Below are 26,643 nucleotides of genomic sequence, written 5' to 3'. Positions count from 1 at the left end.
CTAGGGCAATGTAGCACACCCAGAGCGGAAGTTCTACTTCAGCCGTATCAGGCCTCCAAAGAAACTGCGTTTCACAGGCCTTTGTAAGAGATGTTCCCGGTAGGCTGTAAGAGCACTGTGCAGAGGGACTTGTTTCTTAGCTTCCCAAAGAGCTGGAAGCAAAATGCTTTGAGACTCATCTGCCCCTTTGGAAAGAAGGCAGCACTTTGTCTCTTGCAGGTCTAGGGCAATGTAGCACACCCAGAGCAGATGTTCTATTTCTTCCAGGTCAGTCCTGCAAAGAAACTTCATTTCACAGTCCTTTGTAAGAGATGTTCCCGGTAGGCTGTTAGAGCACTGTGCAGAGCGAGTTGTTTCTTAGCTTCCCAAAGAGCTGGAAGCAAGATGCTTTGGGGGCCATCTGCCCTTAAGGAAAGAAGGCAGCACTTTGTGCCTTGCAGCTCTAGGGCAATGTAGCACACCCAGAGCAGAAGTTGTACTTCAGCCAGATCAGGCCCGCAAAGAAACTGCGTTTCACAGGCCTTTGTAAGAGATGTTCCCGGTAGGCTGTTAGAGCACTGTGCAGAGCGAGTTCTTTGTTAGCTTCCCAAAGACCTGGAAGCAAGATGCTTTGGGGGCCATCTGCCCTTAAGGAAAGAAGGCAGCACTTTGTGCCTTGCAGCTCTAGGGCAATGTAGCACACCCAGAGCAGAAGTTCCACTTCAGCCAGATCAGGCCCGCAAAGAATCTGCGTTTCACAGGCCTTTGTAAGAGATGTTCCCGGTAGGCTGTTAGAGCACTGTGCAGAGCGAGTTGTTTCTTAGCTTCCCAAACAGCCGGAAGCAAGATGCTTTGGGGCCCTTCTCACCCTTTGGAAACAAGTCAGCACTTTGTGCCTTGCAGCTCTAGGGCAATGTAGCACACCCAGAGCGGAAGTTCTACTTCAGCCGTATCAGGCCTGCAAAGAAACTGCGTTTCACAGGCCTTTGTAAGAGATGTTCCCGGTAGGCTGTAAGAGCACTGTGCAGAGAGACTTATTTCTTAGCTTCCCAGAGAGCTGGAAGCAAGATGCTTTGGGGCCCTTCTCACCCTTTGGAAAGAAGGCAGCACTTTGTGCCTTGCAGCTCTAGGGCAATGTAGCACACCCAGAGCAGATGTTCTACTTCTGCCAGGTCAGGCGTGCAAAGAAACTGCGTTTCACAGGCCTTTGTAAGAGATGTTCCCGGTAGGCTGTTAGAGCACTGTGCAGAGCGAGTTGTTTCTTAGCTTCCCAAACAGCCGGAAGCAAGATGCTTTGGGGCCCTTCTCACCCTTTGGAAACAAGTCAGCACTTTGTGCCTTGCAGCTCTAGGGCAATGTAGCACACCCAGAGCGGAAGTTCTATTTCAGCCGTATCAGGCCTGCAAAGAAACTGCGTTTCACAGGCCTTTGTAAGAGATGTTCCCGGTAGGCTGTAAGAGCACTGTGCAGAGGGACTTGTTTCTTAGCTTCCCAAAGAGCTGGAAGCAAAATGCTTTGAGACTCATCTGCCCCTTTGGAAAGAAGGCAGCACTTTGTGTCTTGCAGGTCTTGGGCAATGTAGCACACCCAGAGCAGATGTTCTACTTCTTCCAGGTCAGTCCTGCAAAGAAACTTCGTTTCACAGTCCTTTGTAAGAGATGTTCCCGGTAGGCTGTTAGAGCACTGTGCAGAGCGAGTTGTTTCTTAGCTTCCCAGAGAGCTGGAAGCAAGATGCTTTGGGTCCCGTTAATTTTATACCCTGCTACTTTGCTGTAGTTGTTGATTATTTCTAATAGTTTTTCTGTGGATTCTTTGGGGTTTTCTATGTATAAGATCATGTCGTCTGCAAACAACGCGAGTTTTACTTCTTCGTTACCTATTTGGATTCCTTTTATTTTTTTTTCCTGCCGAATTGCTCTGGCCAGCACCTCCAGTACTATGTTGAATAGGAGTGGTGAAAGTGGGCACACTTGTCTTGTTCCTGTCCTCAGAGGGATGGCTTTCAGCTTTTGTCCATTGAGTATGATGTTGGCTGTGGGTCTATCATATATGGCCTTTATTATGTTGAGGTACTTTCCTTCTATACCCGTTTTACTGAGGGTTTTTATCATAAATGGTTGTTGGATCTTGTCGAATGCTTTCTCTGCGTCTATTGAGATGATCATGTGGTTTTTGTTTTTCATTTTGTTGATGTAGTGTATCACGTTGATTGACTTGCGGGTGTTGAAGCATCCCTGTGTCCCTGGTATAAATCCCACTTGATCATGGTGTATAATCTTTTTGATGTATTGCTGTAATCGGTTTGCCAAAATTTGGTTGAGGATTTTTGCATCTATCTTCATCAGTGATATCGGCCTGTAGTTCTCCTTCTTTGTGTTGTCCTTGTCAGGTTTGGGGATCAGAGTGATGTTGGCTTCATAGAATGTGTTAGGGAGTTCTCCATCTTTCTCAATTTTCTGGAACAGTTTGAGGAGAATAGGTACAAAGAACTCACACTGCTTAACAACAAAAAAACAAACAACCCGATCAAAAAATGGGCAGAGGACATGAACAGACATTTCTCCAAAGAAGATATGAACATGGCCAATAGACACATGAAAAGATGTTCATCATCGCTAATCATCAGGGAAATGCAAATCAAAACTACACTAAGATATCACCTTACCCCCGTTAGATTGGCAAAAACATCCAAAACCAAGAACGACAAATGTTGGAGAGGTTGTGGAGAAAGAGGAACCCTCATACACTGTTGGTGGGAATGCAAACTGGTACAGCCACTATGGAAAACAGTATGGAGATTTCTCAAAAAGTTAAAAATAGAAATACCCTATGACCCAGCCATCCCATTACTGGGTATCTATCCTAAGAACCTGATATCAGATATCTCAAGAGTCCGTTGCACCCCTATGTTCATCGCAGCATTATTTACAATAGCCAAGACGTGGAACCAGCCTACATGCCCAGAAACTGATGATTGGATAAAGAAGATGTGGTATATATACACAATGGAATACTACTCAGCCATAAAAAAAGACGACATTGGCCCATTCACAACAATGTGGATGGACCTCGAGGGCATTATGTTAAGCGAAATAAGTCAGGCAGAGAAAGACGAACTCTATATGACTCCACTCATAGGTGGAAATTAGTATATTGAGAAGGAGATCTGATCGGTGGTTACCAGGGAAAAGGGGGGGGGGGGGGGGGCCACGGAGGGGGAAGTGGTGTTCCCACAACATGACTAACAAAAATGTACAACTGAAATTTCACAAGCTTGTAATCCGTCATAACATTAATAAACAAAAAAAAAAAAAAAAAAAGATGCTTTGGAGCCCATCTGCCTCTATGGAAAGAACGCAGCACTTTGTGCCTTGCAGCTCTAGGGCAATGTAGCACACCCAGAGCAGAATTTCTACTTCAGCCAGATCAGGCCCGCAAAGAAACTGCGTTTCACAGGCCTTTGTAAGAGATGTTCCCGGTAGGCTGTTAGAGCACTGTGCAGAGCGAGTTCTTTGTTAGCTTCCCAAAGACCTGGAAGCAAGATGCTTTGGGGGCCATCTGCCCTTAAGGAAAGAAGGCAGCACTTTGTGCCTTGCAGCTCTAGGGCAATGTAGCACACCCAAAGCAGAAGTTCCACTTCAGCCAGATCAGGCCCGCAAAGAATCTGCGTTTCACAGGCCTTTGTAAGAGATGTTCCCGGTAGGCTGTTAGAGCACTGTGCAGAGCGAGTTGTTTCTTAGCTTCCCAAACAGCCGGAAGCAAGATGCTTTGGGGCCCTTCTCACCCTTTGGAAACAAGTCAGCACTTTGTGCCTTGCAGCTCTAGGGCAATGTAGCACACCCAGAGCCGAAGTTCTACTTCAGCCGTATCAGGCCTGCAAAGAAACTGCGTTTCACAGGCCTTTGTAAGAGATGTTCCCGGTAGGCTGTAAGAGCACTGTGCAGAGGGACTTATTTCTTAGCTTCCCAGAGAGCTGGAAGCAAGATGCTTTGGGGCCCTTCTCACCCTTTGGAAAGAAGGCAGCACTTTGTGTCTTGCAGGTCTAGGGCAATGTAGCACACCCAGAGCAGATGTTCTACTTCTTCCAGGTCAGTCCTGCAAAGAAACTTCGTTTCACAGTCCTTTGTAAGAGATGTTCCCGGTAGGCTGTTAGAGCACTGTGCAGAGCGAGTTGTTTCTTAGCTTCCCAGAGAGCTGGAAGCAAGATTCTTTGGGGCCCGTTGATTTTATACCCTGTTACTTTGCTGTAGTTGTTGATTATTTCTAATAGTTTTTCTGTGGATTCTTTGGGGTTTTCTATGTATAAGATCATGTCGTCTGCAAACAACGCGAGTTTTACTTCTTCGTTACCTATTTGGATTCCTTTTATTTTTTTTTCCTGCCGAATTGCTCTGGCCAGCACCTCCAGTACTATGTTGAATAGGAGTGGTGAAAGTGGGCACCCTTGTCTTGTTCCTGTCCTCAGAGGGATGGCTTTCAGCTTTTGTCCATTGAGTATGATGTTGGCTGTGGGTCTATCATATATGGCCTTTATTATGTTGAGGTACTTTCCTTCTATACCCATTTTACTGAGGGTTTTTATCATAAATGGGTGTTGGATCTTGTCGAATGCTTTCTCTGCGTCTATTGAGATGATCACGTGGTTTTTGTTTTTCATTTTGTTGATGTAGTGTATCACGTTGATTGACTTGCGGGTGTTGAACCATCCCTGTGTCCCTGGTGTAAATCCCACTTGATCATGGTGTATAATCTTTTTGATGTATTGCTGTAATCGGTTTGCCAAAATTTTGTTGAGGATTTTTGCATCTATGTTCATCAGTGATATCGGCCTGTAGTTCTCCTTCTTTGTGTTGTCCTTGTCAGGTTTGGGGATCAGAGTGATGTTGGCTTCATAGAATGTGTTAGGGAGTTCTCCATCTTTCTCAATTTTCTGGAACAGTTTGAGGAGAATAGGTACAAAGAACTCACACTGCTTAACAACAAAAAAACAAACAACCCGATCAAAAAATGGGCAGAGGACATGAACAGACATTTCTCCAAAGAAGATATGAACATGGCCAATAGACACATGAAAAGATGTTCATCATCGCTAATCATCAGGGAAATGCAAATCAAAACTACACTAAGATATCACCTTACCCCCGTTAGATTGGCAAAAACATCCAAAACCAAGAACGACAAATGTTGGAGAGGTTGTGGAGAAAGAGGAACCCTCATACACTGTTGGTGGGAATGCAAACTGGTACAGCCACTATGGAAAACAGTATGGAGATTTCTCAAAAAGTTAAAAATAGAAATACCCTATGACCCAGCCATCCCATTACTGGGTATCTATCCTAAGAACCTGATATCAGATATCTCAAGAGTCCGTTGCACCCCTATGTTCATCGCAGCATTATTTACAATAGCCAAGACGTGGAACCATCCTACATGCCCAGAAACTGATGATTGGATAAAGAAGATGTGGTATATATACACAATGGAATACTACTCAGCCATAAAAAAAGACGACATTGGCCCATTCACAACAATGTGGATGGACCTCGAGGGCATTATGTTAAGCGAAATAAGTCAGGCAGAGAAAGACGAACTCTATATGACTCCACTCATAGGTGGAAATTAGTATATTGAGAAGGAGATCTGATCGGTGGTTACCAGGGAAAAGGGGGGGTGGGGGGGGCACGGAGGGGGAAGTGGTGTTCCCACAACATGACTAACAAAAATGTACAGCTGAAATTTCACAAGCTTGTAATCCGTCATAACATTAATAAACAAAAAAAAAAAAAAAGATGCTTTGTTGCCCATCTGCCCCTATGGAAAGAACACAGCACTTTCTGCCTTGCAGCTCTAGGGCAATGTAGCACACCCAGAGCAGAAGTTCTACTTCAGGCAGATCAGGCCCGCAAAGAAACTGCGTTTCACAGGCCTTTGTAAGAGATGTTCCCGGTAGGCTGTTAGAGCACTGTGCAGAGCGAGTTGTTTCTTAGCTTCCCAAACAGCCGGAAGCAAGATGCTTTGGGGCCCTTCTCACCCTTTGGAAACAAGTCAGCACTTTGTGCCTTGCAGCTCTAGGGCAATGTAGCACACCCAGAGCGGAAGTTCTACTTCAGCCGTATCAGGCCTGCAAAGAAACTGCGTTTCACAAGCCTTTGTAAGAGATGTTCCCGGTAGGCTGTAAGAGCACTGTGCAGAGCCACTTATTTCTTAGCTTCCCAGAGAGCTGGAAGCAAGATGCTTTGGGGCCCTTCTCACCCTTTGGCAAGAAGGCAGCACTTTGTGCCATGCAGCTCTATGGCAATGTAGCACACCCAGAGCAGAAGTTGTACTTCAGCCAGATCAGGCCGGCAAAGAAACTGCGTTTCACAGGCCTTTGTAAGAGATGTTCCCAGTAGGCTGTTAGAGCACTGTGCAGAGCGAGTTCTTTGTTAGCTTCCCAAAGACCTGGAAGCAAGATGCTTTGGGGGCCATCTGCCCTTAAGGAAAGAAGGCAGCACTTTGTGCCTTGCAGCTCTAGGGCAATGTAGCACACCCAGAGCAGAAGTTCCACTTCAGCCAGATCAGGCCCGCAAAGAAACTGCGTTTCACAGGCCTTTGTAAGAGATGTTCCCGGTAGGCTGTTAGAGCACTGTGCAGAGCGAGTTGTTTCTTAGCTTCCCAAACAGCCGGAAGCAAGATGCTTTGGGGCCCTTCTCACCCTTTGGAAACAAGTCAGCACTTTGTGCCTTGCAGCTCTAGGGCAATGTAGCACACCCAGAGCGGAAGTTCTACTTCAGCCGTATCAGGCCTGCAAAGAAACTGCGTTTCACAGGCCTTTGTAAGAGATGTTCCCGGTAGGCTGTAAGAGCACTGTGCAGAGGGACTTATTTCTTAGCTTCCCAGAGAGCTGGAAGCAAGATGCTTTGGGGCCCTTCTCACCCTTTGGAAAGAAGGCAGCACTTTCTGTCTTGCAGGTCTAGGGCAATGTAGCACACCCAGAGCAGATGTTCTACTTCTTCCAGGTCAGTCCTGCAAAGAAAGTTCGTTTCACAGTCCTTTGTAAGAGATGTTCCCGGTAGGCTGTTAGAGCACTGTGCAGAGCGAGTTGTTTCTTAGCTTCCCAAAGAGCTGGAAGCAAGATGCTTTGGGGCCCGTTGATTTTATACCCTGCTACTTTGCTGTAGTTGTTGATTATTTCTAATAGTTTTTCTGTGGATTCTTTGGGGTTTTCTATGTATAAGATCATGTCGTCTGCAAACAACGCGAGTTTTACTTCTTCGTTACCTATTTGGATTCCTTTTATATTTTTTTCCTGCCGAATTGCTCTGGCCAGCACCTCCAGTACTATGTTCAATAGGAGTGGTGAAAGTGGGCACCCTTGTCTTGTTCCTGTCCTCAGAGGGATGGCTTTCAGCTTTTGTCCATTGAGTATGATGTTGGCTGTGGGTCTATCATATATGGCCTTTATTATGTTGAAGTACTTTCCTTCTATACCCATTTTACTGAGGGTTTTTATCATAAATGGGTGTTGGATCTTGTGGAATGCTTTCTCTGCGTCTATTGAGATGATCATGTGGTTTTTGTTTTTCATTTTGTTGATGTAGTGTATCACGTTGATTGACTTGCGGGTGTTGAACCATCCTTGTGTCCCTGGTGTAAATCCCACTTGATCATGGTGTATAATCTTTTTGATGTATTGCTGTAATCGGTTTGCCAAAATTTTGTTGAGGATTTTTGCATCTATGTTCATCAGTGATATCGGCCTGTAGTTCTCCTTCTTTGTGTTGTCCTTGTCAGGTTTGGGGATCAGAGTGATGTTGGCTTCATAGAATGTGTTAGGGAGTTCTCCATCTTTCTCAATTTTCTGGAACAGTTTGAGGAGAATAGGTACAAAGAACTCACACTGCTTAACAACAAAAAAACAAACAACCCGATCAAAGAATGGGCAGAGGACATGAACAGACATTTCTCAAAAGAAGATATGAACATGGCCAATAGACACATGAAAAGATGTTCATCATCGCTAATCATCAGGGAAATGCAAATCAAAACTACACTAAGATATCACCTTACCCCCGTTAGATTGGCAAAAACATCCAAAACCAAGAACGACAAATGTTGGAGAGGTTGTGGAGAAAGAGGAACCCTCATACACTGTTGGTGGGAATGCAAACTGGTACAGCCACTATGGAAAACAGTATGGAGATTTCTCAAAAAGTTAAAAATAGAAATACCCTATGACCAAGTCATCCCATTACTGGGTATCTATCCTAAGAACCTGATATCAGAAATCTCAAGAGTCCGTTGCACCCCTATGTTCATCGCAGCATTATTTACAATAGCCAAGACGTGGAACCAGCCTACATGCCCAGAAACTGATGATTGGATAAAGAAGATGTGGTATATATACACAATGGAATACTACTCAGCCATAAAAAAAGACGACATTGGCCCATTCACAACAATGTGGATGGACCTCGAGGGTATTATGTTAAGCGAAATAAGTCAGGCAGAGAAAGACGAACTCTATATGACTCCACTCATAGGTGGAAATTAGTATATTGAGAAGGAGATCTGATCGGTGGTTACCAGGGAAAAGGGTGGGGGGGGGCACGGAGGGGGAAGTGGTGTTCCCACAACATGACTAACAAAAATGTACAACTGAAATTTCACAAGCTTGTAATCCGTCATAACATTAATAAACAAACAAAAAAAAAAAAAGATGCTTTGGGGCCCATTTGCCCCTATGGAAAGAACACAGCACTTTCTGCCTTGCAGCTCTAGGGCAATGTAGCACACCCAGAGCAGAGGTTCTACTTCAGCCAGATCAGGCCCGCAAAGAAACTGCGTTTTACAGGCCTTTGTAAGAGATGTTCCCGGTAGGCTGTTAGAGCACTGTGCAGAGCGAGTTGTTTCTTAGATTCCCAAATAGCTGGAAGCAAGATGCTTTGGGGCCCTTCTCACCCTTTGGCAAGAAGGCAGCACTTTGTGCCTTGCAGCTCTAGGGCAATGTAGCACACCCAGAGCAGAAGTTCTCCTTCAGCTAGATCAGACCTGCAAAGAAACTGCGTTTCACAGGCCTTTGTAAGAGATGTTCCCAGTAGGCTCTTAGAGCACTGTGCAGAGCGAGTTGATGTTAGCTTCCCAAAGAGCTGGAAGCAAGATGCTTTAGGGGCCATCTGCCCTTAAGGAAAGAAGGCAGCACTTTGTGCCTTGCATCTCTAGGGCAATGTAGCACACCCAGAGCAGATGTTCTACTTCTGCCAGGTCAGGCCTACAAAGAAACTTCGTTTCACAGGCCCTTGTAAGAGATGTTCCCGGTAGGCTGTTAGAGCACTGTGCAGAGCGACTTGTTTCTTAGCTTCCCAAAGAGCTGGAAGCAAGATGCTTTGGGGCCCTTGTCACCCTTTGGAAAGAAGGCAGCACTTTGTGCCTTGCAGCTCTAGGGCAATGTAGCACACCCCGAGCAGAAGTTCTACTTCAGCCAGATCTGGCCCGCAAAGAAACTGCGTTTCACAGGCCTTTGTAAGAGATGTTCCCGGTAGGCTGTTAGAGCACTGTGCAGAGCGAGTTGTTTCTTAGCTTCCAAGAGAGCTGGATGCAAGATGCTTTGGAGCCCGTTAATTTTATACCCTGCTACTTTGCTGTAGTTGTTGATTATTTCTAATAGTTTTTCTGTGGATTCTTTGGGGTTTTCTATGTATAAGATCATGTCGTCTGCAAACAACGCGAGTTTTACTTCTTCGTTACCTATTTGGATTCCTTTCATTTTTTTTTCCTGCCGAATTGATCTGGCCAGCACCTCCAGTACTATGTTGAATAGGAGTGGTGAAAGTGGGCACCCTTGTCTTGTTCCTGTCCTCAGAGGGATGGCTTTCAGCTTTTGTCCATTGAGTATGATGTTGGCTGTGGGTCTATCATATATGGCCTTTATTATGTTGAGGTACTTTCCTTCTATACCCGTTTTACTGAGGGTTTTTATCATAAATGGGTGTTGGATCTTGTCGAATGCTTTCTCTGCGTCTATTGAGATGATCATGTGGTTTTTGTTTTTCATTTTGTTGATGTAGTGTATCACGTTGATTGACTTGCGGGTGTTGAACCATCCCTGTGTCCCTGGTATAAATCCCACTTGATCATGGTGTATAATCTTTTTGATGTATTGCTGTAATCGGTTTGCCAAAATTTGGTTGAGGATTTTTGCATGTATGTTCATCAGTGATATCGGCCTGTAGTTCTCCTTCTTTGTGTTGTCCTTGTCAGGTTTGGGGATCAGAGTGATGTTGGCTTCATAGAATGTGTTAGGGAGTTCTCCATCTTTCTCAATTTTCTGGAACAGTTTGAGGAGAATAGGTACAAAGAACTCACACTGCTTAACAACAAAAAAACAAACAACCCGATCAAAAAATGGGCAGAGGACATGAACAGACATTTCTCCAAAGAAGATATGAACATGGCCAATAGACACATGAAAAGATGTTCATCATCGCTAATCATCAGGGAAATGCAAATCAAAACTACACTAAGATATCACCTTACCCCCGTTAGATTGGCAAAAACATCCAAATCCAAGAACGACAAATGTTGGAGAGGTTGTGGAGAAAGAGGAACCCTCATACAGTGTTGGTGGGAATGCAAACTGGTACAGCCACTATAGAAAACAGTATGGAGATTTCTCAAAAAGTTAAAAATAGAAATACCCTATGACCCAGCCATCCCATTACTGGGTATCTATCCTAAGAACCTGATATCAGATATCTCAAGAGTCCGTTGCACCCCTATGTTCATCGCAGCATTATTTACAATAGCCAAGACGTGGAACCAGCCTACATGCCCAGAAACTGATGATTGGATAAAGAAGATGTGGTATATATACACAATGGAATACTACTCAGCCATAAAAAAAGACGACATTGGCCCCTTCACAACAATGTGGATGGACCTCGAGGGCATTATGTTAAGCGAAATAAGTCAGTCAGAGAAAAACGAACTCTATATGACTCCACTCATAGGTGGAAATTAGTATATTGAGAAGGAGATCTGATCGGTGGTTACCAGGGAAAAGGGGGGGTGGGGGGAGGGCACGGAGGGGGAAGTGGTGTTCCCACAACATGACTAACAAAAATGTACAACTGAAATTTCACAAGCTTGTAATCCGTCATAACATTAATAAACAAACAAACAAAAAAAAGATGCTTTGGGGCCCATCTGCCCCTATGGAAAGAACGCAGCACTTTGCACCTTGCAGCTCTAGGGCAATGTAGCACACCCAGAGCAGAAGTTCTACTTCAGCCAGATCAGGCCTGCAAAGAAACTGCATTTCACAGGCCTTTGAAAGAGATGTTCCTGGTAGGCTGTTAGAGCACTGTGCATAGCGAGTTGTTTCTCAGCTTCCAAAAGATTGGAAGCAAGATGATTTGTGGCCCATCTGCCCCTATGTAAAGAAGGCAGCACTTTGTGCCTTGCAGCTCGAGGGCAATGTAGCTCACCCAGAGAAGTTCTACTTCAGCCACATCAGGCCTGCAAAGAAACTGCGTTTCACAGGCCTTTGTAAGAGATGTTCCATGTACGCTGTTAGAGCACTATGCAGAGCGATTTGTTTCTTAGCTTCCCAAAGAGCTGGAAGCAAGATGCTTTGGGGCCCTTCTCACCCTTTGGAAAGAAGGCAGCACTTTGTGCCTTGCAGCTCTAGGGCAATGTAGCACACCCAGAGCAGAAGTTGTACTTCAGCCAGATCAGGCCTGCAAAGAAACTGCGTTTCACAGGCCTTTGTGAGAGATGTTCGCGGTAGGCTGTTAGAGCACTGTGCAGAGCGAGTTCTTTCTTAGCTTCCCAAAGACCTGAAAGCAAGATGCTTTGGGGGCCATCTGCCCTTAAGGAAAGAAGGCAGCACTTTGTGCCTTGCAGCTCTAGGGCAATGTAGCACACCCAGAGGAGAAGTTCTACTTCAGCCAGATCAGGCCCGCAAAGAAACTGCATTTCACAGGCCTTTGTAAGAGATGTTTCCGGTAGGCTGTTAGAGCACTGTGCAGAGCGAGTTGTGTCTCAGCTTCCAAAAGAGTTGGAAGCAAGATGTTTTGGGGCCCATCTGCCCCTATGCAAAGAAGGCAGCACTTTGTGCCTTGCAGCTCTAGGGCAATTTAGCTCACCCAGAGAAGTTCTACTTCAGCCACATCAGGCCTTCAAAGAAACTGCGTTTCACAGGCCTTTGTAAGAGATGTTCCCGGTAGGCTGTTAGAGCACTGTGCAGAGCGAGTTCTTTCTTAGCTTACCAAAGAGCTGGAAGCAAGATGCTTTGGAGGCCATCTGCCGTTAAGTAAAGAATGCAGCACTTTGTGCCTTGCAGCTCTAGTGCAATGTAGCACACCCAGAGCAAATGTTCTACTTCTGCCACGTCAGCCCTGCAAGGAAACTGCGTTTCACAGGCCTTTGTAAGAGATGTTCACGTAGGCTGTTAGAGCACTGTGCAGAGCGAGTTGTTTCTCAGCTTCCCAAACAGCCGGAAGCAAGATGCTTTGGGGCCCTTCACACCCTTTGGAAAGAAGTCAGCACTTTGTGCCTTGCAGCTCTAGGGCAATGTTGCACACCCACAGCAGGAGTTCTACTTCAGCCAGATCAGGCCCGCAAAGAAACTGCGTTTCACAGGCCTTTGTAAGAGATGTTCCCGGTAGGCAGATAGAGCACTGTGCAGAGCGAGTTGTTTCTTAGCTTCCCAAAGAGCTGGAAGCAAGATGCTTTGGGGCCCTTCTCACCCTTTGGCAAGAAGGCAGCACTTTGTGCCTTGCAGCTCTAGGGCAATGTAGCACACCCAGAGCAGAAGTTCTACTTCAGCCAGATCAGGCCCGCAAAGAAACTGCATTTCACAGGCCTTTGTAAGAGATGTTCCCGGTAGGCTGTTAGAGCACTGTGCAGAGCGACTTGTTTCTTAGCTTCCCAAAGACCTGGAAGCAAGATGCTTTGGGGGCCATCTGCCCTTAAGTAAAGAAGGCAGCACTTTGTGCCTTGCAGCTCTAGGGCAATGTAGCTCACGCAGAGCAGATGTTCTACTTCTGCCAAGTCAGGCCTGCAAAGAAACTGCGTTTCACAGGCCGTTGTAAGAGATGTTGCCGGTAGGTTGTAAGAGCACTGTGCAGAGCGACTTATTTCTTAGCTTCCCAGAGAGCTGAAAGCAAGATGCTTTGGGTCCCTTCTCACCCTTTGGAAAACAGGCAGCACTTTGTGCCTTGCAGCTCTAGGGCAATGTAGCACACCCAGAGCAGAAGTTCTACTTCAGCTAGATCAGACCTGCAAAGAAACTGCGTTTCACAGGCCTTTGTAAGAGATGTTCCCAGTAGGCTGTTAGAGCACTGTGCAGAGCGAGTTGTTTGTTAGCTTCCCAAAGAGCTGGAAGCAAGATGCTTTAGGGGCCATCTGCCCTTAAGGAAAGAAGGCAGCACTTTGTGCCTTGCATCTCTAGGGCAATGTAGCACACCCAGAGCAGATGTTCTACTTCTGCCAGGTCAGGCCTACAAAGAAACTTCGTTTCACAGGCCCTTGTAAGAGATGTTCCCGGTAGGCTGTTAGAGCACTGTGCAGAGCGACTTGTTTCTTAGCTTCCCAAAGAGCTGGAAGCAAGATGCTTTGGGTCCCTTGTCACCCTTTGGAAAGAAGGCAGCACTTTGTGCCTTGCAGCTCTAGGGCAATGTAGCACACCCCGAGCAGCAGTTCTACTTCAGCCAGATCTGGCCCGCAAAGAAACTGCGTTTCACAGGCCTTTGTAAGAGATGTTCCCGGTAGGCTGTTAGAGCACTGTGCAGAGCGAGTTGTTTCTTAGCTTCCCAGAGAGCTGGAAGCAAGATGCTTTGGGGCCCGTTAATTTTATACCCTGCTACTTTGCTGTAGTTGTTGATTATTTCTAATAGTTTTTCTGTGGATTCTTTGGGGTTTTCTATGTATAAGATCATGTCGTCTGCAAACAACGCGAGTTTTACTTCTTCGTTACCTATTTGGATTCCTTTCATTTTTTTTTCCTGCCGAATTGCTCTGGCCAGCACCTCCAGTACTATGTTGAATAGGAGTGGTGAAAGTGGGCACCCTTGTCTTGTTCCTGTCCTCAGAGGGATGGCTTTCAGCTTTTGTCCATTGAGTATGATGTTGGCTGTGGGTCTATCATATATGGCCTTTATTATGTTGAGGTACTTTCCTTCTATACCCGTTTTACTGAGGGTTTTTATCATAAATGGGTGTTGGATCTTGTCGAATGCTTTCTCTGCGTCTATTGAGATGATCATGTGGTTTTTGTTTTTCATTTTGTTGATGTAGTGTATCACGTTGATTGACTTGCGGGTGTTGAACCATCCCTGTGTCCCTGGTATAAATCCCACTTGATCATGGTGTATAATCTTTTTGATGTATTGCTGTAATCGGTTTGCCAAAATTTTGTTGAGGATTTTTGCATGTATGTTCATCAGTGATATCGGCCTGTAGTTCTCCTTCTTTGTGTTGTCCTTGTCAGGTTTGGGGATCAGAGTGATGTTGGCTTCATAGAATGTGTTAGGGAGTTCTCCATCTTTCTCAATTTTCTGGAACAGTTTGAGGACAATAGGTACAAAGAACTCACACTGCTTAACAACAAAAAAACAAACAACCCGATCAAAAAATGGGCAGAGGACATGAACAGACATTTCTCAAAAGAAGATATGAACATGGCCAATAGACACATGAAAAGATGTTCATCATCGCTAATCATCAGGGAAATGCAAATCAAAACTACACTAAGATATCACCTTACCCCCGTTAGATTGGCAAAAACATCCAAATCCAAGAACGACAAATGTTGGAGAGGTTGTGGAGAAAGAGGAACCCTCATACAGTGTTGGTGGGAATGCAAACTGGTACAGCCACTATAGAAAACAGTATGGAGATTTCTCAAAAAGTTAAAAATAGAAATACCCTATGACCCAGCCATCCCATTACTGGGTATCTATCCTAAGAACCTGATATCAGATATCTCAAGAGTCCGTTGCACCCCTATGTTCATCGCAGCATTATTTACAATAGCCAAGACGTGGAACCAGCCTACATGCCCAGAAACTGATGATTGGATAAAGAAGATGTGGTATATATACACAATGGAATACTACTCAGCCATAAAAAAAGACGACATTGGCCCCTTCACAACAATGTGGATGGACCTCGAGGGCATTATGTTAAGCGAAATAAGTCAGTCAGAGAAAGACGAACTCTATATGACTCCACTCATAGGTGGAAATTAGTATATTGAGAAGGAGATCTGATCGGTGGTTACCAGGGAAAAGGGGGGGTGGGGGGAGGGCACGGAGGGGGAAGTGGTGTTCCCACAACATGACTAACAAAAATGTACAACTGAAATTTCACAAGCTTGTAATCCGTCATAACATTAATAAACAAACAAACAAAAAAAAGATGCTTTAGGGCCCATCTGCCCCTATGGAAAGAACGCAGCACTTTGTGCCTTGCAGCTCTAGGGCAATGTAGCACACCCAGAGCAGAAGTTCTACTTCAGCCAGATCAGGCCTGCAAAGAAACTGCATTTCACAGGCCTGTGTAAGAGATGTTCCTGGTAGGCTGTTAGAGCACTGTGCATAGCGAGTTGTTTCTCAGCTTCCAAAAGATTGGAAGCAAGATGCTTTGTGGCCCATCTGCCCCTATGTAAAGAAGGCAGCACTTTGTGCCTTGCAGCTCGAGGGCAATGTAGCTCACCCAGAGAAGTTCTACTTCAGCCACATCAGGCCTGCAAAGAAACTGCGTTTCACAGGCCTTTGTAAGAGATGTTCCCTGTACGCTGTTAGAGCACTATGCAGAGCGAGTTGTTTCTTAGCTTCCCAAAGAGCTGGAAGCAAGATGCTTTGGGGCCCTTCTCACCATTTGGAAAGAAGGCAGCACTTTGTGCCTTGCAGCTCTAGGGCAATGTAGCACACCCAGAGCAGAAGTTGTACTTCAGCCAGATCAGGCCTGCAAAGAAACTGCGTTTCACAGGCCTTTGTGAGAGATGTTCGCGGTAGGCTGTTAGAGCACTGTGCAGAGCGAGTTCTTTCTTAGCTTCCCAAAGACCTGAAAGCAAGATGCTTTGGGGGCCATCTGCCCTTAAGGAAAGAAGGCAGCACTTTGTGCCTTGCAGCTCTAGGGCAATGTAGCACACCCAGAGGAGAAGTTCTACTTCAGCCAGATCAGGCCCGCAAAGAAACTGCATTTCACAGGCCTTTGTAAGAGATGTTTCCGGTAGGCTGTTAGAGCACTGTGCAGAGCGAGTTGTGTCTCAGCTTCCAAAAGAGTTGGAAGCAAGATGCTTTGGGGCCCATCTGCCCCTATGTAAAGAATGCAGCACTTTGTGCCTTGCAGCTCTAGGGCAATTTAGCTCACCCAGAGAAGTTCTACTTCAGCCACATCAGGCCTTCAAAGAAACTGCGTTTCACAGGCCTTTGTAAGAGATGTTCCCGGTAGGCTGTTAGAGCACTGTGCAGAGCGAGTTCTTTCTTAGCTTACCAAAGAGCTGGAAGCAAGATGCTTTGGAGGCCATCTGCCGTTAAGTAAAGAATGCAGCACTTTGTGCCTTGCAGCTCTAGTGCAATGTAGCACACCCAGAGCAAATGTTCTACTTCTGCCACGTCAGCCCTGCAAGGAAACTGCGTTTCACAGGCCTTTGTAAGAGATGTTCACGTAGGCTGTTAGAGCACTGTGCAGAGCGAGTTGTTTCTCAGCTTCCCAAACAGCCGGAAGCAAGATGCTCTGGGGCCCTTCACACCCTTTGGAAAGAAGTCAGCACTTTGTGCCTTGCAGCTCTAGGGCAATGTTGCACACCCACAGCAGGAGTTCTACTTCAGCCAGATCAGGCCCGCAAAGAAACTGCGTTTCACAGGCCTTTGTAAGAGATGTTCCCGGTAGGCAGATAGAGCACTGTGCAGAGCGAGTTGTTTCTTAGCTTCCCAAAGAGCTGGAAGCAAGATGCTTTGGGGCCCTTCTCACCCTTTGGCAAGAAGGCAGCACTTTGTGCCTTGCAGCTCTAGGGCAATGTAGCACACCCAGAGCAGAAGTTCTACTTCAGCCAGGTCAGGCCTGCAAAGAAACTGGGTTTCACAGGCCTTTATAAGAGATGTTCGCGGTAGGCTGTTAGAGTACTGTGCAGAGCGAGTTGTTTCTCAGCTTCCAAAAGAGTTGGAAGCAAGATGCTTTCGGGCTCATCTGCCCCTTTGAAAACAAGGCAGCACTTTGTGCCTTGCATCTCTAGGGCAATGTAGCACACCCAGAGCAGAAGTTCTACTTCAGCCAGATCAGGCCCGCAAAGAAACTGCATTTCACAGGCCTTTGTAAGAGATGTTCCCGGTAGGCTGTTAGAGCACTGTGCAGAGCGACTTGTTTCTTAGCTTCCCAAAGACCTGGAAGCAAGATGCTTTGGGGGCCATCTGCCCTTAAGTAAAGAAGGCAGCACTTTGTGCCTTGCAGCTCTAGGGCAATGTAGCTCACGCAGAGCAGATGTTCTACTTCTGCCAGGTCAGGCCTGCAAAGAAACTGCGTTTCACAGGCCGTTGTAAGAGATGTTGCCGGTAGGTTGTAAGAGCACTGTGCAGAGCGACTTATTTCTTAGCTTCCCAGAGAGCTGGAAGCAAGATGCTTTGGGTCCCTTCTCACCCTTTGGAAAACAGGCAGCACTTTGTGCCTTGCAGCTCTAGGGCAATGTAGCACACTCAGAGCAGAAGTTATACTTCAGCTAGATCAGACCTGCAAAGAAACTGCGTTTCACAGGCCTTTGTAAGAGATGTTCCCAGTAGGCTGTTAGAGCACTGTGCAGAGCGAGTTGTTTGTTAGCTTCCCAAAGAGCTGGAAGCAAGATGCTTTAGGGGCCATCTGCCCTTAAGGAAAGAAGGCAGCACTTTGTGCCTTGCATCTCTAGGGCAATGTAGCACACCCAGAGCAGATGTTCTACTTCTGCCAGGTCAGGCCTACAAAGAAACTTCGTTTCACAGGCCCTTGTAAGAGATGTTCCCGGTAGGCTGTTAGAGCACTGTGCAGAGCGACTTGTTTCTTAGCTTCCCAAAGAGCTGGAAGCAAGATGCTTTGGGTCCCTTGTCACCCTTTGGAAAGAAGGCAGCACTTTGTGCCTTGCAGCTCTAGGGCAATGTAGCACACCCCGAGCAGCAGTTCTACTTCAGCCAGATCTGGCCCGCAAAGAAACTGCGTTTCACAGGCCTTTGTAAGAGATGTTCCCGGTAGGCTGTTAGAGCACTGTGCAGAGCGAGTTGTTTCTTAGCTTCCCAGAGAGCTGGAAGCAAGATGCTTTGGAGCCCGTTAATTTTATACCCTGCTACTTTGCTGTAGTTGTTGATTATTTCTAATAGTTTTTCTGTGGATTCTTTGGGGTTTTCTATGTATAAGATCATGTCGTCTGCAAACAACGCGAGTTTTACTTCTTCGTTACCTATTTGGATTCCTTTCATTTTTTTTTCCTGCCGAATTGCTCTGGCCAGCACCTCCAGTACTATGTTGAATAGGAGTGGTGAAAGTGGGCACCCTTGTCTTGTTCCTGTCCTCAGAGGGATGGCTTTCAGCTTTTGTCCATTGAGTATGATGTTGGCTGTGGGTCTATCATATATGGCCTTTATTATGTTGAGGTACTTTCCTTCTATACCCGTTTTACTGAGGGTTTTTATCATAAATGGGTGTTGGATCTTGTCGAATGCTTTCTCTGCGTCTATTGAGATGATCATGTGGTTTTTGTTTTTCATTTTGTTGATGTAGTGTATCACGTTGATTGACTTGCGGGTGTTGAACCATCCCTGTGTCCCTGGTATAAATCCCACTTGATCATGGTGTATAATCTTTTTGATGTATTGCTGTAATCGGTTTGCCAAAATTTGGTTGAGGATTTTTGCATCTATGTTCATCAGTGATATCGGCCTGTAGTTCTCCTTCTTTGTGTTGTCCTTGTCAGGTTTGGGGATCAGAGTGATGTTGGCTTCATAGAATGTGTTAGGGAGTTCTCCATCTTTCTCAATTTTCTGGAACAGTTTGAGGAGAATAGGTACAAAGAACTCACACTGCTTAACAACAAAAAAACAAACAACCCGATCAAAAAATGGGCAGAGGACATGAACAGACATTTCTCAAAAGAAGATATGAACATGGCCAATAGACACATGAAAAGATGTTCATCATCGCTAATCATCAGGGAAATGCAAATCAAAACTACACTAAGATATCACCTTACCCCCGTTAGATTGGCAAAAACATCCAAATCCAAGAACGACAAATGTTGGAGAGGTTGTGGAGAAAGAGGAACCATCATACAGTGTTGGTGGGAATGCAAACTGGTACAGCCACTATAGAAAACAGTATGGAGATTTCTCAAAAAGTTAAAAATAGAAATACCCTATGACCCAGCCATCCCATTACTGGGTATCTATCCTAAGAACCTGATATCAGATATCTCAAGAGTCCGTTGCACCCCTATGTTCATCGCAGCATTATTTACAATAGCCAAGACGTGGAACCAGCCTACATGCCCAGAAACTGATGATTGGATAAAGAAGATGTGGTATATATACACAATGGAATACTACTCAGCCATAAAAAAAGACGACATTGGCCCCTTCACAACAATGTGGATGGACCTCGAGGGCATTATGTTAAGCGAAATAAGTCAGTCAGAGAAAGACGAACTCTATATGACTCCACTCATAGGTGGAAATTAGTATATTGAGAAGGAGATCTGATCGGTGGTTACCAGGGAAAAGGGGGGGTGGGGGGAGGGCACGGAGGGGGAAGTGGTGTTCCCACAACATGACTAACAAAAATGTACAACTGAAATTTCACAAGCTTGTAATCCGTCATAACATTAATAAACAAACAAACAAAAAAAAGATGCTTTGGGGCCCATCTGCCCCTATGGAAAGAACGCAGCACTTTGCGCCTTGCAGCTCTAGGGCAATGTAGCACACCCAGAGCAGAAGTTCTACTTCAGCCAGATCAGGCCTGCAAAGAAACTGCATTTCACAGGCCTGTGTAAGAGATGTTCCTGGTAGGCTGTTAGAGCACTGTGCATAGCGAGTTGTTTCTCAGCTTCCAAAAGATTGGAAGCAAGATGCTTTGTGGCCCATCTGCCCCTATGTAAAGAAGGCAGCACTTTGTGCCTTGCAGCTCGAGGGCAATGTAGCTCACCCAGAGAAGTTCTACTTCAGCCACATCAGGCCTGCAAAGAAACTGCGTTTCACAGGCCTTTGTAAGAGATGTTCCCTGTACGCTGTTAGAGCACTATGCAGAGCGAGTTGTTTCTTAGCTTCCCAAAGAGCTGGAAGCAAGATGCTTTGGGGCCCTTCTCACCCTTTGGAAAGAAGGCAGCACTTTGTGCCTTGCAGCTCTAGGGCAATGTAGCACACCCAGAGCAGAAGTTGTACTTCAGCCAGATCAGGCCTGCAAAGAAACTGCGTTTCACAGGCCTTTGTGAGAGATGTTCGCGGTAGGCTGTTAGAGCACTGTGCAGAGCGAGTTCTTTCTTAGCTTCCCAAAGACCTGAAAGCAAGATGCTTTGGGGGCCATCTGCCCTTAAGGAAAGAAGGCAGCACTTTGTGCCTTGCAGCTCTAGGGCAATGTAGCACACCCAGAGGAGAAGTTCTACTTCAGCCAGATCAGGCCCGCAAAGAAACTGCATTTCACAGGCCTTTGTAAGAGATGTTTCCGGTAGGCTGTTAGAGCACTGTGCAGAGCGAGTTGTGTCTCAGCTTCCAAAAGAGTTGGAAGCAAGATGCTTTGGGGCCCATCTGCCCCTATGTAAAGAAGGCAGCACTTTGTGCCTTGCAGCTCTAGGGCAATTTAGCTCACCCAGAGAAGTTCTACTTCAGCCACATCAGGCCTTCAAAGAAACTGCGTTTCACAGGCCTTTGTAAGAGATGTTCCCGGTAGGCTGTTAGAGCACTGTGCAGAGCGAGTTCTTTCTTAGCTTACCAAAGAGCTGGAAGCAAGATGCTTTGGAGGCCATCTGCCGTTAAGTAAAGAATGCAGCACTTTGTGCCTTGCAGCTCTAGTGCAATGTAGCACACCCAGAGCAAATGTTCTACTTCTGCCACGTCAGCCCTGCAAGGAAACTGCGTTTCACAGGCCTTTGTAAGAGATGTTCACGTAGGCTGTTAGAGCACTGTGCAGAGCGAGTTGTTTCTCAGCTTCCCAAACAGCCGGAAGCAAGATGCTTTGGGGCCCTTCACACCCTTTGGAAAGAAGTCAGCACTTTGTGCCTTGCAGCTCTAGGGCAATGTAGCACACCCACAGCAGGAGTTCTACTTCAGCCAGATCAGGCCCGCAAAGAAACTGCGTTTCATAGGCCTTTGTAAGAGATGTTCCCGGTAGGCAGATAGAGCACTGTGCAGAGCGAGTTGTTTCTTAGCTTCCCAAAGAGCTGGAAGCAAGATGCTTTGGGGCCCTTCTCACCCTTTGGCAAGAAGGCAGCACTTTGTGCCTTGCAGCTCTAGGGCAATGTAGCACACCCAGAGCAGAAGTTCTACTTCAGCCAGATCAGGCCCACAAAGAAACTGCATTTCACAGGCCTTTGTAAGAGATGTTCCCGGTAGGCTGTTAGAGCACTGTGCAGAGCGACTTGTTTCTTAGCTTCCCAAAGACCTGGAAGCAAGATGCTTTGGGGGCCATCTGCCCTTAAGTAAAGAAGGCAGCACTTTGTGCCTTGCAGCTCTAGGGCAATGTAGCCCACGCAGAGCAGATGTTCTACTTCTGCCAGGTCAGGCCTGCAAAGAAACTGCGTTTCACAGGCCGTTGTAAGAGATGTTCCCGGTAGGCTGTTAGAGCACTGTGCCGAGCGAGTTGTTTCTTAGCTTCCCAAAGAGAGGGAAGCAAGATGCTTTAGGGGCCATCTGCCCTTAAGGAAAGAAGGCAGCACTTTGTGCCTTGCATCTCTAGGGCAATGTAGCACACCCAGAGCAGATGTTCTACTTCTGCCAGGTCAGGCCTGCAAAGAAACTTCGTTTTACATGCCCTTGTAAGAGATGTTCCCGGTAGTCTGTTAGAGCACTGTGCAGAGCGACTTGTTTCTTAGCTTCCCAAAGAGATGGAAGCAAGATGCTTTGGGGCCATTCTCACCCTTTGGAAAGAAGGCAGCACTTTGTGCCTTGCAGCTCTAGGGCAATGTAGCACACCCGAGCAGAAGTTCTACTTCAGATAGATCAGACCTGCAAAGAAACTGCGTTTCACAGGCCTTTGTAAGAGATGTTCCCGGTAGGCTGTTAGAGCACTGTGCAGAGCGAGTTGTTTCTTAGCTTCCCAGAGAGCTGGAAGCAAGATGCTTTTTGGCCCGTTAATTTTATACCCTGCTACTTTGCTGTAGTTGTTGATTATTTCTAATAGTTTTTCTGTGGATTCTTTGGGGTTTTCTATGTGTAAGATCATGTCGTCTGCAAACAACGCGAGTTTTACTTCTTCGTTACCTATTTGGATTCCTTTCATTTTTTTTTCCTGCCGAATTGCTCTGGCCAGCACCTCCAGTACTATGTTGAATAGGAGTGGTGAAAGTGGGCACCCTTGTCTTGTTCCTGTCCTCAGAGGGATGGCTTTCAGCTTTTGTCCATTGAGTATGATGTTGGCTGTGGGTCTATCATATATGGCCTTTATTATGTTGAGGTACTTTCCTTCTATACCCATTTTACTGAGGGTTTTTATCATAAATGGGTGTTGGATCTTGTCGAATGCTTTCTCTGCGTCTATTGAGATGATCATGTGGTTTTTGTTTTTCATTTTGTTGATGTAGTGTATCACGTTGATTGACTTGCGGGTGTTGAACCATCCCTGTGTCCCTGGTGTAAATCCCACTTGATCATGGTGTATAATCTTTTTGATGTATTGCTGTAATCAGTTTGCCAAAATTTGGTTGAGGATTTTTGCATCTATGTTCATCAGTGATATCGGCCTGTAGTTCTCCTTCTTTGTGTTGTCCTTGTCAGGTTTGGGGATCAGAGTGATGTTGGCTTCATAGAATGTGTTAGGGAGTTCTCCATCTTTCTCAATTTTCTGGAACAGTTTGAGGAGAATAGGTACAAAGAACTCACACTGCTTAACAACAAAAAAACAAACAACCCGATCAAAAAATGGGCAGAGGACATGAACAGACATTTCTCCAAAGAAGATATGAACATGGCCAATAGACACATGAAAAGATGTTCATCATCGCTAATCATCAGGGAAATGCAAATCAAAACTACACTAAGATATCACCTTACCCCCGTTAGATTGGCAAAAACATCCAAAACCAAGAATGACAAATGTTGGAGAGGTTGTGGAGAAAGAGGAACCCTCATACACTGTTGGTGGGAATGCAAACTGGTACAGCCACTATGGAAAACAGTATGGAGATTTCTCAAAAAGTTAAAAATAGAAATACCCTATGACCCATCCATCCCATTACTGGGTATCTATCCTAAGAACCTGATATCAGATATCTCAAGAGTCCGTTGCAACCCTATGTACATCGCAGCATTATTTACAATAGCCAAGACGTGGAACCAGCCTACATGCCCAGAAACTGATGATTGGAAAAAGAAGATGTGGTATATATACACAATGGAATACTACTCAGCCATAAAAAAAGACGAAATTGGCCCCTTCACAACAATGTGGATGGACCTCGAGGGCATTATGTTAAGCGAAATAAGTCAGTCAGAGAAAGACGAACTCTATATGACTCCACTCATAGGTGGAAATTAGTATATTGAGAAGGAGATCTGATCGGTGGTTACCAGGGAAAAGGGGGGGTGGGGGGAGGGCACGGAGGGGGAAGTGGTGTTCCCACAACATGACTAACAAAAATGTACAACTGAAATTTCACAAGCTTGTAATCCATCATAACATTAATAAACAACAACAACAACAAAAAGATGCTTTGGGGCCCATCTGCCACTATGGAAAGAACGCAGCAGTTTCTGCCTTGCAGCTCTAGGGCAATGTAGCACAGCCAGAGCAGAAGTTCTACTTCAGCCAGATCAGGCCCGCAAAGAAACTGCGTTTCACAGGCCTTTGTAAGAGATGTTCCCGGTAGGCTGTTAGAGCACTCTTCAGAGCGAGTTGTTTCTTAGCTTCCCAAAGAGCTGGAAGCAAGATGCTTTGGGGTCCTTCTCACCCTTTGGCAAGAAGGCAGCACTTTGTGCCTTACAGCTCTAGGGCAATGTAGCACACCCAGAGCAGAAGTTCTACTTCAGCCAGATCAGGCCTGCAAAGATACTGTGTTTCACAGGCCTTTGTAAGAGATGTTCCCGGTAGGCTGTTAGAGCACTGTGCAGAGCGAGTTGTTTCTTAGCTTCCCAAAGACCTGGAAGCAAGATGCTTTGGGGGCCATCTGCCGTAAAGTAAAGAAGGCAGCACTTTGTGCCTTTCAGCTCTAGGGCAATGCAGCACACCCCGAGCAGAAGTTCTACTTCAGCCAGATCAGGCCTGCAAAGAAACTGCGTTTCACAGGCCTTTGTAAGAGATGTTCCCGGTAGGCTGTTAGAGCACTGTGCAGAGCGAGTTGTTTCTTAGCTTCCCAGAGAGCTTGAAGCAAGATGCTTTGGGGCCCGTTAATTGTATCCCCTGCTACTTTGCTGTAGTTGTTGATTATTTCTAATAGTTTTTCTGTGGATTCTTTGGGGTTTTCTATGTATAAGATCATGTCGTCTGCAAACAACGCGAGTTTTACTTCTTCGTTACCTATTTCGATTCCTTTTATTCTTTTTTCCTGCCGACTTGCTCTGGCCAGCACCTCCAGTACTATGTTGAATAGGAGTGGTGAAAGTGGGCACCCTTGTCTTGTTCCTGTCCTCAGAGGGATGGCTTTCAGCTTTTGTCCATTGAGTATGATGTTGGCTGTGGGTCTATCATATATGGCCTTTATTATGTTGAGGTACTTTCCTTCTATACCCATTTTACTGAGGGTTTTTATCATAAATGGGTGTTGGATCTTGTCGAATGCTTTCTCTGCGTCTATTGAGATGATCATGTGGTTTTTGTTTTTCATTTTGTTGATGTAGTGTATCACGTTGATTGACTTGCGGGTGTTGAACCATCCCTGTGTCCCTGGTATAAATCCCACTTGATCATGGTGTATAATCTTTTTGATGTATTGCTGTAATCGGTTTGCCAAAATTTTGTTGAGGATTTTTGCATCTATGTTCATCAGTGATATCGGCCTGTAGTTCTCCTTCTTTGTGTTGTCCTTGTCAGGTTGGGGGATCAGAGTGATGTTGGCTTCATAGAATGTGTTAGGGAGTTCTCCATCTTTCTCAATTTTCTGGAACAGTTTGAGGAGAATACGTACAAAGAACTCACACTGCTTAACAACAAAAAAACAAACAACCCGATCAAAAAATGGGCAGAGGACATGAACAGACATTTCTCAAAAGAAGATATGAATATGGCCAATAGACACATGAAAAGTTCATCATCGCTCATCATCAGGGAAATGCAAATCAAAACTACACTAAGATATCACCTTACCCCCGTTAGATTGGCAAAAACATCCAAAACCAAGAACGACAAATGTTGGAGAGGTTGTGGAGAAAGAGGAACCCTCATACACTGTTGGTGGGAATGCAAACTGGTACAGCCACTATGGAAAACAGTATGGAGATTTCTCAAAATGTTAAAAATAGAAATACCCTATGACCCAGCCATCCCATTACTGGGTATCTATCCTAAGAACCTGATATCAGATATCTCAAGAGTCCGTTGCACCCCTATGTTCATCGCAGCAATATTTACAATAGCCAAGACGTGGAACCAGCCTACATGCCCAGAAACTGATGATTGGATAAAGAAGATGTGGTATATATACACAATGGAATACTACTCAGCCATAAAAAAAGACGACATTGGCCCATTCACAACAATGTGGATGGACCTCGAGGGCATTATGTTAAGCGAAATAAGTCAGTCAGAGAAAGACGAACTCTATATGACTCCACTCATAGGTGGAAATTAGTATATTGAGAAGGAGATCTGATCGGTGGTTACCAGGGAAAAGGGGGGTGGGGGGAGGGCACGGAGTGGGAACTGGTGTTCCCACAACATGACTAACAAAAATGTACAACTGAAATTTCACAAGCTTGTAATCCATCATAACATTAATAAACAAAAAAAAAAAGATGCTTTGGGGCCCATCTGCCCCTATGGAAAGAACGCAGCACTTTGTGCCTTGCAGCTCTAGGGCAATGTAGCACACCCAGAGCAGAAGTTCTACTTCAGCCAGATCAGGCCCGCAAAGAAACTTCGTTTCACAGGCCTTTGTAAGAGATGTTCCCGGTAGGCTGTTAGAGCACTGTGCAGAGCGAGTTGTTTCTCAGCTTCCAAAAGAGTTGGAAGCAAGATGCTTTGGGGCTCATCTGCCCCTTTGAGATGAAGGCAGCACTTTGTGCCTTGCAGCTCTAGGGCAATGTAGCACACCCAGAGCAGAAGTTCTACTTCAGCCAGATCAGGCCTGCAAAGAAACTGCGTTTCACAGGCCTTTGTAAGAGATGTTCCCGGTAGGCTGTTAGAGCACTGTGCAGAGCGAGTTGTTTCTTAGCTTCCCAAAGAGCTGGAAGCAAGATGCTTTGGGGCCCTTCTCACCCTTTGGAAAGAACGCAGCACTTTGTGCCTTACAGCTCTAGGGCAATGTAGCACACCCAGAGCAGAAGTTCTTCTTCAGCCAGATCAGGCCTGCAAAGA

Source organism: Equus asinus, chromosome 1 (genome assembly GCF_041296235.1).
Source record: "Equus asinus isolate D_3611 breed Donkey chromosome 1, EquAss-T2T_v2, whole genome shotgun sequence".
Lineage (NCBI taxonomy): Eukaryota > Metazoa > Chordata > Mammalia > Perissodactyla > Equidae > Equus > Equus asinus.
The sequence above is the reverse complement of the archived record's forward strand: the minus strand, read 5'-3'. Positions refer to the sequence as shown.